The 14,547-nt window shown below is 45.3% G+C and overlaps 1 long non-coding RNA gene across 2 annotated transcripts; it reads left to right on the top strand.

The window, feature by feature from the left end:
* The first annotated feature begins 1,031 nt into the window (after positions 1-1,031).
* On the top strand, positions 1,032-12,603 carry LOC128139993 (uncharacterized). Of its 2 annotated transcripts, XR_008234582.1 has the most exons (6): positions 1,032-6,845; positions 7,192-8,344; positions 8,776-8,884; positions 9,738-9,821; positions 10,138-10,914; positions 11,003-12,603. It is a non-coding gene; the product is annotated as an uncharacterized LOC128139993 (long non-coding RNA). The 2 variants fall into 2 exon arrangements; XR_008234583.1 differs by having other exon boundaries at positions 7,192-8,884; positions 10,138-10,894.
* Positions 12,604-14,547: the final 1,944 nt, after the last annotated feature.

Below are 14,547 nucleotides of genomic sequence, written 5' to 3'. Positions count from 1 at the left end.
AGTCATAGATTTTGGTCTAATATTTGCTGTGAACTACTGAACCCTACAAGTTGTTCATGTTATTGCTGTCCATATCCCTGAAGGGATGAAAGTCTCCCCCCCCCCCCCGCCTTTTTTTTGGCAGATAACTTTCTTCCAGTTTCTTAAAGTCACAGGGACAATTCCTGCAGAAATAATTTAGATAGTGGAGAAGATGTAAAGGTTAAACTGACAAGGACCTCCATAAATTGTTGAGCTTGTCCTTAGTGAGAATCTTCATGAATTAATTTTATTTTATCTGTTCAGCAGATTGCAAATGGTTGGATCTCATCCCTGGTCCCTTCAGAGCTTCTGAGCTCTTGGAGGGTCATTTGAAGAACATATCTCACATTTTTTATATAAAAAGTCTCAGGCTTATCGTTACTTCAGCAGTAACTGCAATGTCAGACTGTGGAAGCTGTCAGGGAGATACGTAGGTACAACCACGTGGAATACTCACCCATTAATATAGGCTAGCCTTTTGTGAAGTGGGACCCTGGCTCTGCGGCAGAATAATCTCATCAGAGCAGGTATTTACCTCCCAGTGTTTTATTAGCTGCTATGGCTGGTTTTATAATTAACACATGATTTGTTTATACTCTGTGTATTCTTATTTGAAAGTGTGGGAGGATGCCTGGTTCCTATCAAAAGGGTTTCATTCTTAGAAATACTTTCAATCTTCGGTCGGTTGTTGTAGGAGATCAGGGAGCAGGATTTGGTTCCAGCTGAAGTGCCAGCAGGTTTCCAGAGCTTGTGCTGTGCAGACGCTGAAAGGGCTGAAACGAGGCAAGCGCAGGAACAGTCCATGGGTCTGAAGGGTCCCTGACAGCCCTTACAGTAGGTTTCTACTTATGTATAGATTTTTAAAAAGAAAAGAAATACATAAATATTTATCTCTATTTTTAATAGCCTTGTCCCCAAAGTGTTAGTTATTTTGGCCTCTAGCTTTTAAACTCCAAAGATACTGTAAGTTTTGTTGCTCTTGAGCAAAAAAATCTGGGTTCAGCCACATTATAGGGGCAGATGCTTGAATTTTAGAGTTATAGCAAATAAAAATTAATTTCAGCCTGACCAAAATACAAATAAAAATGGTGGGAAAATGCTGCAATTCTTGTTACCTCACATTGTCATTTTTGATCGGGAATATTTACAGCCAATCTTCATGTTTACAATAATTGCAACTACTAGTGAATATACCCTGAACTAACTCTTGAGCCTCAGCGTGCAGGTGGGGCAGGTTTCGTGGAGCTCCCATCACCAGCAGACCATTCCTGAGAGGGTGTGCAGGTTGCAGGATGCCAGCATCGTCAGGCAGGAGCCACTGCAGCCTTGCCCTGTCTTGGCTGGGTTTTCAGGTGCCTGGGTGTGCCAGCCTCCCAGAATCCTGTGAAAGCAGGGAAGTTCCTTGAAATAGATTATTTAAAAACACAGATGATGAAAACCAAGCTTATTGAGAACAGGCTGATCAGGTTGCTTGGAGCTGACAAACAGTGCAGACATGTCGCTGCCTCTTTTCCAAGACTGAAATCTACTGGGGGCAGGTACAGGATTGCTGGAAAGAGCAGGGACGTGAAAGCAAGAAAAGGACTTGTGAGCTTTATTATTTCTATCAATGGCTAAAATGTCTCCTTTGCAGTTCTCTCTCTGGCCTTGTGATCCTGCTTTTTGGTCCCTGTGGCATTGCAGGCATTGGGGGTGGTTGTCTGCTACATGTGGCTCCATCCCATGGCCCTACCTCTGGAGCAGAATGAGGCCACAGGCTCTGAGGGACGAGACCCACAGGTGAGACTCAGTGCAGTGGGGAAGAGACCTGGCCATACGGATTTATACAGGGAAGCAGCTGGTGTAAAGTGCAAATAGACCATTTGTACAGGCTCATAATCCTTCCTCTGAACAATTGCTCCTTAAAACACTGATAGTTTGTTGTTTTTATTGCCTAAAATCCTGAGCAGCAACCTGTCAGCAGCTTTGGTTAGGGGAAAGTGGAGCATTGCGTGGTGTTCTGCTAATGCATGCAAGATGATGAGGTGGTGTGATAATGGTGGCTGGCCAGAGACCCGCAGCGAGAGAGACAGCTGAGTGGCTGATATCCCTTCTGTGGCGGCACCCTAATTGCCAAGGACGCGTTCATGTTCGCCCACATTATTTGGTAATTATGCTTAGTAGACTATAGGGGACAGTTAGGAAAACTTAAACATGTGGCAGCTTCCACTACATCATCGCCATAAGCACCAGCAAGGCTTGGATTGCAACCTTAATAAAGGGTTAGTGCAAGGCAATGGGAAGCAGCTTCCCCCAGCAAAGCGCAGAGGAGCAGCTTTGGAGGGCAGGTGTCACACAGGGAGTCCGAGTCATCTTTTGGTTGTAGGGAAAGAAAGGGATGCCTGTAAATGCTTTTAACAAGTAATGTTGCTTTTTTCTAATCTAAGCCTGAGCTTTACTGCACATATATTGAATACAAAGGTAAACCTAAGTGGTGGAACAATGCTTTGTACTGTACAGTGTGCCTTGGTATTTTATTAATTCATAATTAGCCCTTTTCTAGAAAAATATCATTGTTTCTGAAATGACTTGGAGCTTGGGAACTAAGTGGAGCCTTGACAATGGTCCTGACAACGTCACTGCTACCAGCCACCCCGAGTTTGCCGGAGACCAGCCGACGTCCAGAGCACATCGTCTCCCTCGTGTCAGCTTGGCTTCTGCCTTTGTTCGTGTGCTGGGAGCCGGCTGTGCCTGATGGGAAGCCATCACCCCTCCAAGTGGGGAAACGGGGGCAACGGAGAACAAACCCAGCGAGCGGTGTGTTTTTCCAGAAGAACTGTCTATTGAATCTTTCCGAACGATTTTGGCAGACACGAAGGAGAGAAGTTCTGCGTGCAAAATGTGTATTTGTACATGAGCTTTGCGAAGCTTGTATTTGAGCAAGGAAGGAGACTGTAGGAGCACTGATGCGGGCAGTTGCTTGCTTTGCCATCACAGATTGTGATATACTTGTCCAGCCCAGGCAGAATGGCACTGCAGCGGAGCAGCGTGCAGCTCAGCCACGGGCACTGCCAGTGTGGAAATTCAGTGGTTGAAGCTCCAGACTGGGTTGGCACCTGTAAAATAAAACTGGCTGTAACAGACCACTGATTACCGCTGATGTGCAAACTTTCTAATGCTTGGTGAGACAAATAGCAACTCAGAGTTTAGGTTTACACAAGTCAGGCGGCACCTTTAACTGTGCGTAGGGCTTTGCTGTGGCAGGTGAAAATGTCCCCTCGAGTGGCTTTTATGCTGGCTGCCTCCAAAACTGCTGCAGGTTGTGCGTGGAAGGCAAGGGGGCAGAGCAAAAAGAGACCATCAGTGATGGGTTTGAGAGCAGAGCTTTTCAAAGCAGGGATTCTGGTCAAGTGGACTGGTAAGACAGAGCTCCAGTGACACCCAGGATGGCCAAAAAAAGGAGTGGTGCTCAAACCCAGGTGATGTTCATCCATGCCTGAAAGGCTGTTGGAGGTTTTTTGTGCTTCTGTTTGCCTGAAGTTGTTGACCTGCAGTTGACAGAAATGCTGGGTATTGACATTTCATCTGTAAATCTAATTTAAAATATAGCTTTATATTTTTGGGGTGTATCCCCTGGGACTATAGCCAAGCATGTGGCATTACTGTGCACTGGCAGATGAGCAATTAGCAGATCTCTGCAGGAGCCTTTTGCTGTGCAGAGCTCTCGGAGGTGTCATTAGCATGCAATTATGGGACTGCCTTGAAGTGTCGTCTTGTCTTTGAAGTAGCTTTGAACGGAGTGGAGCCTGGACAACGGCTGCTGCTAATATCACAGCCAGCAGCAGCTTGGGGGCAAAGCGTGTTGCCTCCGTGGTGGCAAATTGGCAGTGGTGTGTGTTCACCTCCCCGTGGGCAATGTGAAGATGTGCTGCGCAGCGTCGGTGGTGGGAGAGGAGGGAGGATGCCCTGGGCTCAGGGAAGAAGGTCCCATCCTGCTCTCGGTGTCGGCAGGGTTGGCCTTTCCTCTCTCACCCCTTTAGTGACTAATGTGGCCCGAGAGGTTAGCGTGACCTGTGCTCGGGACCATCGCCAGCCTGGTCGCTGCTCAGGTGCCTGGAGCAGAATGGTCTCTACTTGAGGGGGTTCCCTGTGGCTCTGGGTACCCGCTGGAGCTGGCAGGGAGGAGGAAGGGCTGCAGGACATGTTCTTGGTACGCTGGCTGCAACTGGAGGACTGCACCTTCGCTTCATGCTATTGACTGAGTACGTTTATTTGCTCATTTTACTTGGGAGGGGGAAGGACTTTGGTTTGGTGGTGCAGCCAGAAAGATCTGCAGATGAGCTCAGCAAGGGTATGTTTGCCTAGAGGGACGGGTGCCTGAGAAGTCAGCGATGAGGCTGCCTCTGTGTTGTAGCGTGGAGAAGGTGCACTACTTCATTGGCTTTGTATTCTACTTTTCCTAAGATTTTAGGGCATTTTCCTGATCTTTTGTATTCCTAAGCTTTTGTGCTGTGGGGCTGTTTGGTATCCAGATCTCATCACTCAGCTTCTCAGAACTAAGCACATTTTTCTCATCATTAGAGGTAAGAGTAAAGCAACAGAGCAAGGTCCTTATTACTTTTTAATGTTAGGTATTTATTATGAATGTTTTTTGTACAAAATGATCTTTGCTTCATGATTCGGGGAATTGAGAGTCATAACAGCACACGATGAAACACTTGCACAGATGAGCTTTGAGGATTGGGTTTTCCGAGGCACACCCAGGGCAGTTTGTCGGATGGCTGCTGCCTGAACAGCTATTGCCAGGGCTGGATTTTGTAGTAGTTGTCTGGGGGAAGGACCTCTGGCTTCCACCCTGTGTAAGGGAGCGTTCCCTGCTCAGACCAGAGTGTGTTAAGTAAAAATAGAGATTCACACTACTTAAAAGTATGCTTCAAATAGTTTGCAAGGCAATTCTGAGTTGCTTCTCGGACCCTGAAATCACTGATGTTGGGTGAACTATTCTAGAGAAAAAAGTAAAAAGAGAAGTTACAGCATCTTAAATATTTGTAGGGTTTTCTACTCGCTTATCTGAACTGTTGGGTATGCCTGTCTGTCTGTCCGAATTATTAGTAAGAAAGGCAGCAAAGGGAGAATTCTCTTTGTTGTACTGATGGGAGTGTTACTGGCAGGTTATTAAGACTGAAGATGATGGTTTGAATCTGTCTTCTGTGTGGTCTGCTGATGTCACTGCAAGGTTCAAATGCAGAAAGCACCATTGTCTCTCAAGAAGTGTAAGAGAAAGGTGAGTAAAACCTCTCCAGTTTTATCCCAGCTGCTCTGCACATTGTATAAGCATTTCTCCATGTCTGTTTCCTCACTGCTCTGTTTGTTTATATGTCCTGTTAAAGTCCCCAGTTATTTGAAATGTCATCTCTTTTAGGAAACTAAGCTAGTCCTGTTTTGTAGACCCCTTCCTCCTGAGGCTGACTGAGTTTTGAAGGACTCCTTTTTTCCATCTATCCTGCAGCATCAGCTATTTTTGAGCTGCAATCCACTTGAATTAAAACCACAAATGTCTCCCCTGCCCCTAATAAACCAAGCAAGCTCTTTGCTTCCTTGGGTGCGACTGCATGCATCTGGATATCTGACTTCTGTTGTGTGCAGCTTCAGCTGACTGAAAACGCAGAGCCTCCACTGCGCTTCCTTTGAGCGTTACCCCCCGTAAGAGAAGTGAGAAAATGACAGCTTAAATGCTCTTCCATAGTTACAGGTCGGCATCCCGAGCATTAGTCCTGATGGCAGTGCTTTTCTTTACAGCTTGTGAAGATGCAACGAATATCCTTTTTGAGTCTGAAATGAACAAATTCACATTCCCAGAATTAAAGGTGGATTCAGTAGCTATCAATGGATGAGTGGCAAACAGAATAAAGGATTCTGCACGATTCTTTGTCCTCTGACAATGTCTCGAGGCCCAGCTGTAGACAAAGGTGTCTCTGCAGTGAGTGTTGTATGCATCAGGGCAAAACTGGTGGCTGCAGGAGGAACTTACGTGATAAGTAAAGGTGTGTTGAGTACATCCATTACAGCCTGCCTGCAGGATCGACAAGCTAATTGAGGGAGAGGCTTTTGCAAACAACTTGAAGCCAAGACCCCATTTACAAGGGATTATCTGGAGAGAAATGACAAGGCAAAATAAAACCAAAAAAACATTTTATTGAATAAATGTGTCTGCTGTTTGGCAAGAAAAGATGCAGCCTTGGACACTTGCCTTGCAAAAGCCAGTCTCATTTCTCTCCATCTTCTCTCTGCAGTTTGTTTCCTGACAGGGCTGTTTAGGGACAGTTCCTTCTGCTATTCTGCATCTTTAACTGTGTGGGTGTTGGTTTTTTTTTTTTTTGTATTGTTGATGTTTTAAAAGCAAATAAAGGGCCCTTCAGGAGCTGCTTTGCTGGATGCTCTGAGACTAAATACCTTTGCTTATGTTTTCTTGCCTCATTTCACAGTCTGTACATCATGAATGTTACACTTCTTCCAATCAAGGCCAGGTGTATCCTTGGAGTTGGGGTCAAGGAGGTTTTTTTTTCTGCTCTTCTCAGTATCTTTGGTACTTGGTGAGTTTTGGCTGTGAAGGCTCTTGTGGCATTTGCATTTCTTTCAGCAGCATAAGAAATGTGTAATGAAGGCTTCTGCAAGGGCAAGAGGAGGAAGAAGAAATGAAATTTTTCATCAAGAAAATTTGCAGAAATGAAACACTATACCTAGGTCCCTTCTTGTTAAAATACATGCAGAGTCCCAAAAGATGGTAGATGATGAAGAGCCAAGAAAGTTTCCCAAGGATACTGGATACTGTTATCACCATACAGGTTTGTGTCAATGTCTCAGCAGCTCCCCAGCTCCTGGTGTCTGTGCCCTAGTGAAGGGGCAGTGAGATACCAGCTAAGATGCTGCCTGTTCTGGTCAAGAGTAGCCATAGCGTATTGGGGTTGAATGGTGTTTGCAGCAGACTGAGAGCTTTGGGATACAGCAGTCACCTAAGAAATATGCATCTTCCCCTGCAGAAGTGTCAGTGTATCCATCCACTTGTGCTGAGCAGTGTTTATTGGAAACTGAGGCTCCTCTGCAGGGCTGTGCAGAAAGCAGGCTCCGGGAAGGGCAGCAATGGTGTTCGCTCTTGAGGGAAGTGGGTTTTAATCCTGCCTTTTCCTATAGAGAGCAGCTGCCAGGAGCTGTGATGGTGCATGGGAGATACCCAGTGTGGCTTTGCCTCGGCAGTGGAAATGCCCTCGTCCCTGACGTGGTCCCTGCCAGGTTGAACCGCAGCATGCTGGTCCTGCTGGCAGACCACTCACCAGATAGCGCGGTGAGCAAGTCTGATAGATGTCAAAATAAGCCTGAGGTGAGTGCTGCTGATTTTTCACACGCAGAAAAGTCTGTGTGGGCCAGAGCCCTGTGCTAAGGCCTGTCAATAGCTCTTATTTTCTATTACCACCTTTGTTTTGGATTTATTTCCAGCAGAATAGCTATTTGTTCAAGTTCCTGGAGAAAGGTTTCCTCCACGTCTCTGCGTATCACATTGTCACCCACCGAGAATATTTTGATCTGAAATTCTTCTTGGCAGGTTCGCTTCTCCCTCTGTGCCCAGGCAGTGACTTGCACAGATGCCAGCTCACCACAATACTGTCCTACTCTTTGCTTCTCCACAGCCTTTCATTAGGTGTGAATGATTTTATATTTTAGACTAACTTACAGGCGTGTATTTTGTTAAGAGGCTTCGACCCTACCCCTGGACAGGGGGAAAATGCTCTTTTTTAGGTAAATACAGAATTCCCACCACATTGTATGAACTGCATGGCCCTGTAGATGTGAAGGCTGGGATGCCGCTGTTGTAGCCTGCGGTGCTGCTGTGTGGGGACGTTGGGAGGAATGCACGCTGTCGGTGCAAAGCCCAGGCTGACTGGTGGGGCTTGTCAGCTGTGGTCTCCCTGCGTCCAGACCTTGGTGTGGCATGCTCTCAGCAATGAGCCTTTTGAACCAGCCTCTTAGTTGTGGGTTTGACTGGCCTGGAGAGAGCTGTGAAAAGAAGCCTGCTGTGGTTGGTTTGCTCCCTGTTCACAGGAGAGGAGTAGAGTTCATCTGCTTGCTAAGACTGCCCTCTCTTGAGGCAGCAGCCCGGAGGCAGCACTTAAAAACATTAAACTGGGTTCAAATCATCTGATGATCAGCTCTCTTCTTTCTCCCAATTGCTTTTGTCTGATAATGGTTTGGGTTTTTTTCATAATAGTTTCATTTTGTCTGCAGCAATATTGATGCAAGCATGGAAGCCACATTAAGAAACAACATCCTGTTTGGGTTAAAAAACAAGGTACATATCATTTCTGATTATGTTCCCTAGAGCCATGAGGAAGAGAAGAGGAATTACTCTCACTCAGCTCCTCCGGGTGTAGACATGGAGCACGTGCTTTGTGAGACCCCCTTCTAAACCCGCGCTGCTGAAACGGGGCAGAACCTTGGTTTATCTTCCTGGCCATGAGCATGTTGCCTCTCCAGGGCTGCAGCAGATCGGTGCCTGCCGGGAGCAGAGTGAACCGTAGTTTTGTTACACCTTAAGCCCTTCTGAGCAGCGTGCATTATCCTTCTGTGCCCCATCTCTAGAGGAGGAGGAGATCTTTGCTCAGTCCTGCAGTGCTAATGAATAACAACATCTCCGAAACAATGTGTGACAGCACGGGGGAGATTCTGCCACTGCTAAAAGGAAAAGCAATCCAGGCCTAGTTTTTTTTCCCCTGACTTAAGCTTAAATCTCTGGGCCTGGAATGGAATAACATTCTCACGTTTCAGATGCCTAAAATACTTTCAAGCTGCTTTTCCATTGGGCATAGGAGGTTGCTGCACCACAAAAATTGTAAGTGATGCTCCTTTCCAATTTCTCTGTGCACCTGATCATGCTGGTGGGGAGATGCCCTCGTGCTTTCTTCGTTCTGTCCAGGTGTTTGCAGTGGGCTCTGACGCTGTGGGCACCTCGAATACAATGTGCCTGTTCCAGCTGCACACACATTGATCTGTCACCGGCTTCAGATCAGAGCGGACCATGGGAGTGCTTGCTAATTGTTTAGAAAGGCTACTCTAAATGCTGCCTTAAGTGTATGGAAAGTGAAAAATGCATGGAAAAGAGAAATAAGAAGGGCAGGGATGTAGTTTATATATATATATATATATATATATATAAAAATATAAAAGTTCAATGTCTTCTCATGTGGCTGTTTCCATCCAGATCTGTGAAGAGCTAATTGCAGCTGTACTGAGGGCTTATAGGAAGTTTAGGCATGTAAAGGCTAGCTTCCATCCTAAATTGTCTCCCTATTTTCTCTTGAATCAGTTTTTTGACTGATATTTCTGATTTGTTTTTTGTCTGTCAATTGCTGAATATTGACATCCCTGTTATCTAAATATAAACTTATATATAAATAAGAAAACTTTTGCAGTGATGGCTGGTATCTCAAGGTATATGCAGTTTTTAAAAGTTTATTGGAGGAGCTATGTGGATTGGGAGCTGGGCCTACTTTTTTAAACTAGACTGAGGTGTTTTTAAAAACAAATCTCTCATATATCCAGCAGACTTGTTTTGACACCTAATTAAGTTAATTTAGGAGGTTTAATATAGTTCAGTAGCAGCTCAAAATCATGGTCTTCCATCTGATCTGATATATTGATTCTACTGGTGTTTCGTTCATAAATCTTTTTCTGCTTCTGTGCAGCTCTAATTGCGTTTGAGAGAGGGAAAATCATATGTGCTCAAGCCACGCAAAGTGCATAATTACTCCATTGAAATACCTCTAGAAGTAAGTGTGAGCTGAGTGTCGTTTGCGAGTCTGAAATTTTACAACAGTTTTCTTGATAGTTTCTGCAAGAAGCTGTGTACGAACAGCTTACGGAGTGGTAGTGAACAGCCCAGCAGCAGGTTAGGGGCAGGAGTGGGGGACAAACCCGTGACAATGCCATGCCATGCCAAAACAGCTTTCACACTGGCTCCTGCTAACATGGCAACAAGGTGCAAAGCCTTTCTAGCAGAAATCCACTTCCTACTAGATGACACGGGGTAGGATTTCAGCAATGCGTTCTTCTGACTGTCTTATGAGGTCATCTTTTGTTTTTCAGATCAACCTTCTTCAAGACCCTTTGGGAGCTTTTGTTCTGGGAATCAACTGTAAGTCCATAGGGATGTTTTCTTCCCTGATTTCTCATTAGTCAAAATCCAAATTATGCAAGCTGAGAGGGGTTTTGGTGGGGGTTTTTTTGTTTGTTTGTTTTTTCCCTTTTTGGAGCAGTTCAAGTGTCTGCTCTCTGCTGCAGCAATTGCACATTCTACCTGTGTTTACTTCTTAAAAGGCAAGCTGGGTATTAGGAATCTTCCAAGTACACAACCATTGGTTTGGTTCTTCGACTGTGCTGTTTATGTGCTAAAGCAATGGATATATATTGTATGAAGATGTGGTTGTCTGGGGGACTGAACAGTAAAATTCAAAAGCCCTGGTGCATGTTTCTGCATACACCTGACTTAGGTTTGTTTATCTCCAGATGCATGCACCAAATCCATCTGTTCCTTCATGTTGTAATAAGATGATTTTACTAACAACTGAGTAAAGGCAGCATGTTGTCACTGGAGCAATATTCCTGTACTGTAAATGCACACGAGCTTTTTGCAGATACGAAAGAAATTTGTTAAATATCTGCACTGAACCTTTCTGGTACTTCCCTTTGTTCCCCATCCTGGTTCTAGTCAAACCTTAATAGGGAGACTGGGCAGGCCAAGGGCGTTGGGATCTCTGTTTATTCAGCATATGTCAGTCGGAAAAATCCCCGAAGTCCAGATCCCAGGACTGCACACAAAGATGTTTACTTCTCCCCTGCACAGGTAACCCTCTGGGATACAGGGTGAGTCTCCTCTCCCCCTTCCCTGCAGTGTCTTGATGTGTAGCAGCTTTTCTTAACACCGTGTTTTTTAAAATACCATGTCCAGCAGAAGCTGCACAGAACCAAATACCTCTGAGGAGGCATCTCCTGTCCCTAAATGGTAGCTGGCCCATTCTGCTTGCTGCCCGACGGATTTATGAACAGGCGGTCATTGTCCTCGGAAACATGTCCTGTGCATTGCAGCCAGGATGTGGCTTAAACGACACCTCTCCCCTCTGTCGCATGCGCCGGTCCCTTTTGTCTGCCTCTCTGCTCCGTGCATTTGCTCCGCCTATGAATTCTACCACTTGTCCAAGGACGTAGGATTAAACAGAATCATGCCCCTGCAATACTGGAAACAGTGCTCTGGAAATACTAATTTCCTAAGGGCTTTAAATCAAACGTTGGGTAGATGGAGCTGCTGTGATTTAAGTGCTTTCTGCCTTCTGGAGCGGCAGCGCAGGTATGTCTGCAGAAGGCAGGTCCAGCTGGATGTGTTCCTGTGCAGCCGTGTGCCCAGGCTAGCACAGGACCAGCTAGACTCAGAAGTGTTTATTTGCATTTATGTGGGTCTTGAAAGGCTTCTTAAATTGTATGAAGTTAATACAATGGAAAATGGATTTTTCCTGCCCACCTAAGCAAGCTTTTAGTGCTTAATGCTGTAAAGTAAACACAACAGCAACAAATTCAGTTTTATAATGTGCTGTGGATTCCAGGTCTATGAAAAATGAGTGCTTTGTAAAAGAAATTTTTCCTCCTCCTAGTACTCTTCCAAAAAATATCTTATCTCTGTAAAATCCTCTTGTCTCCATAGCTGCATTTTGATGCTAATGGGATTCATAGCTTCATAATTCTTTGTCTCTCTTCTTGCATTGGTACAAGGCTAAACTCTATTGCAGAGTAGATATGTTCTACTAGAGAAAAACTTAGCAGAAGAGAGGATTTGCTCTTTGGTTGTGAAATTAGTTGGGCTTTTTTTCATCTGTTGTTCTCCTAGAGATGTATTGTGTGCTGTAACTACCACAAGAAAAAGGAAGTCTTGAGGTACAGGATGAGTTGCTTGCTGTTGTGTCTCTGACACTGACCAGTAAAGAGAAATACTGTCATGAGTTGAAGATATTTTAATTAACATAATTCTTTATTTGAAAACTTTGATTACTTTATTTTAATGGTGGGAAAAACTCCTGTGTCTGCTTTTGAGTTACAGCTAAGGAAGTACAGAGGATCTAAACAATCTCCTTGTTAAAAATATATTTTGCTAGAAGTGCTGCTTTCCAAACCGGTGTCATACTTGGTTATGTGCTTCAAGGGAAAGTTTTGGGACATTGACTATTGCTCCTGCTTTCTTTTGGTTGCTTTACATAAATGGCTGTACTTTGCCAGCACCTTCCTTGTGATCTTTTCCCCCAAACCAGCAATTTGTTATTCTCCAGGGAGGGAGCAAGCGGCTGCACTTCGCACGCAGCCCATAAGAAACAGGGTGCGCGGAGAGTAGTGAGAGCAGCAGATGCACTGCAGGGTAGCAGAAGGGTTTCCTCCCACCTCTTCACGCAGCAGAGCTGCGCAGATACCCCCGTGACTTGACTGCGTTCAACCTTTCCTTGGCGTGAGATCAAGCCCAACAAATGTGTGTCAAAACGTGATGGTAGGCTGCTGGAGTTCTGCCCGGGCAGCAGGGCTAGTGGTGGCCTCCACACCTCTCTTCCTTTTCTGTGGACAGAAAATAGCTGCAAAACCTCCCTTCCATCTTTCACAAAGTAAATGAGATCAACTTTCTACAAACAGGTCTGCTCGCCCAGCGCCTGGGTGAGACCTCGCGCAGCCGGGCTGTAGGTGCGGGGAGTGGGCAGGGGGAAGGCAGCGAGTGCTTCAGCCAGCGTGCTGGCTGCTGCCAAGCACCGTGGACAAAATTTCTGTAGGTAACATCCATCCTTGTCAAAACCTGCAAGAGGCAGTCACGCGCTCGTGCTCAGCGCTGGTCCTAGCTGGCGTGCTTGACCCAGCCTTCCAGGATTTTATCCCTAGTCCACTGGGCTGAATGTTAAAATGAAGGGTTTTCTTTGAATGAGAGGTTTCAGAGGCTCTGTTCCCGACTACAGCACAGCACACTGCTCCTCAGAAATAAAGGCACACTGTGAGTCGGGATATTCTTCCTGCTCATGAAGCTATCCAGAAATTGCAGATACGGATTATATGACTTGAATGCTATGCTATTTATGGTGTGTGTTCAGTCACCTAAATCACGTTGGCAGTGTTTGAGCTTTGCCTGGATAATTGATTCAAATGTAAATTGAATGAATAAATCCTTTACAGCTAAAATATGCCCTCTTTTTATCTTGATTCTTTTTCTTCTTTTTGTTGAATGGCATAGAAAATAGGTAGTTATAATCTCATAAATAGTTATTTGACTACCTTTGTAGGAGGGCAGGTAAAATGGGGTTCGTATGGTCTGTTTTGAAATGCTTTACTGTTTTGTTTATTGAATTACTAACCCGTTTATAACTTGGCTTCTGTACTTCTGGTCAATAATCTGCTTGTGGAAATGTTTGTGCCACTCTTCAATGGCAAGGCCAGGTGGTTATTTATTTCTTTAAGTGTACATTAGTTGAGGGCTAAGTATCAAAGAATTTTTTTTTTTTTTTAATAGCCGTGGAGTGAAATATTGTGGTGAATGTGCACCCCGTTGGCATCAAAGGTTTCTTTGGTTTGGAAATCGGCACAGAGGGACTCGAACTGGCATCAGGACAAGCCTTTGTGAGCATTTTGTGAATGTTTTAAGCTATTTTTTCCTTAAAGCTTCCCTGAAGTTTCATTAGAGACAGGGCTAACATGCTAACTACAAGCCAACAAAAGAATGCCATTTGAGCTTTCCTCCCAGCCTGGTTATGTTTTATCAGCAGTTCCACAGATGGTAATTCTTGGAGCCAGTGTCTCTTCGGTGCAGCGCAGTGGGCCCCTCGCTCCCTTATCCCCGGCAGTTCAGGGATGGCGTTCCTACTCCCGGAGCAAACGTTCAGCCAGTGCATGGAACCGGGCGCTTGGCATTCCTCGGGCTATAAATATTTGGGCGTTTTTCACATCTCGGGGCAGGAATACCAGTGCTGCATACGCCAGGCACTTGCTGCCTTGTCAGGATTTTGCTCTGCCCTCGTCAGCTTTTCTCTTTGCTCTGGCATTAAAATAATTGAAATACCCTGAATGGATCATCTCTGTCCGTTCGGGACTGTCACTTCTTGCTGACAGCTATTGCTTTCAGGCCCTTCAGAGGGAGGTACCAGCACGCTGCAGCACATGTGAAACCACCCTTCTGCCTCTCCTCGCGGTTTTGGTCTCAGAGTCTCTGGGAGTAAGCGTTGGAGCCCACCAAAGTGTAATATCCTTGAAATGTGTTACCGGTCACTGTGATGCTTCCCTGTGTCCTCAGTGTCTGTGTAAATGTCCAGACCTCTTTTGAATCTAATTAACTTCTTGGCTTCGGAGATGTCCTTTGGCAGAATATCCCATATTTGAATCGCCAATGTGAAAATACACTTCCTCCTGCCAGTTCTCGAGAAGCCAAAAATCCCTGCTTTAGCGGCTTATGCCACAGTCCTGTTTGCTGGAAGTCTTGTGCTT

Source organism: Harpia harpyja, chromosome 1 (genome assembly GCF_026419915.1).
Source record: "Harpia harpyja isolate bHarHar1 chromosome 1, bHarHar1 primary haplotype, whole genome shotgun sequence".
In the NCBI taxonomy this organism is placed as follows: domain Eukaryota; kingdom Metazoa; phylum Chordata; class Aves; order Accipitriformes; family Accipitridae; genus Harpia; species Harpia harpyja.
Note: the sequence above shows the minus strand (reverse complement) of the source record. Positions and strands in the feature narration are given on the sequence as shown.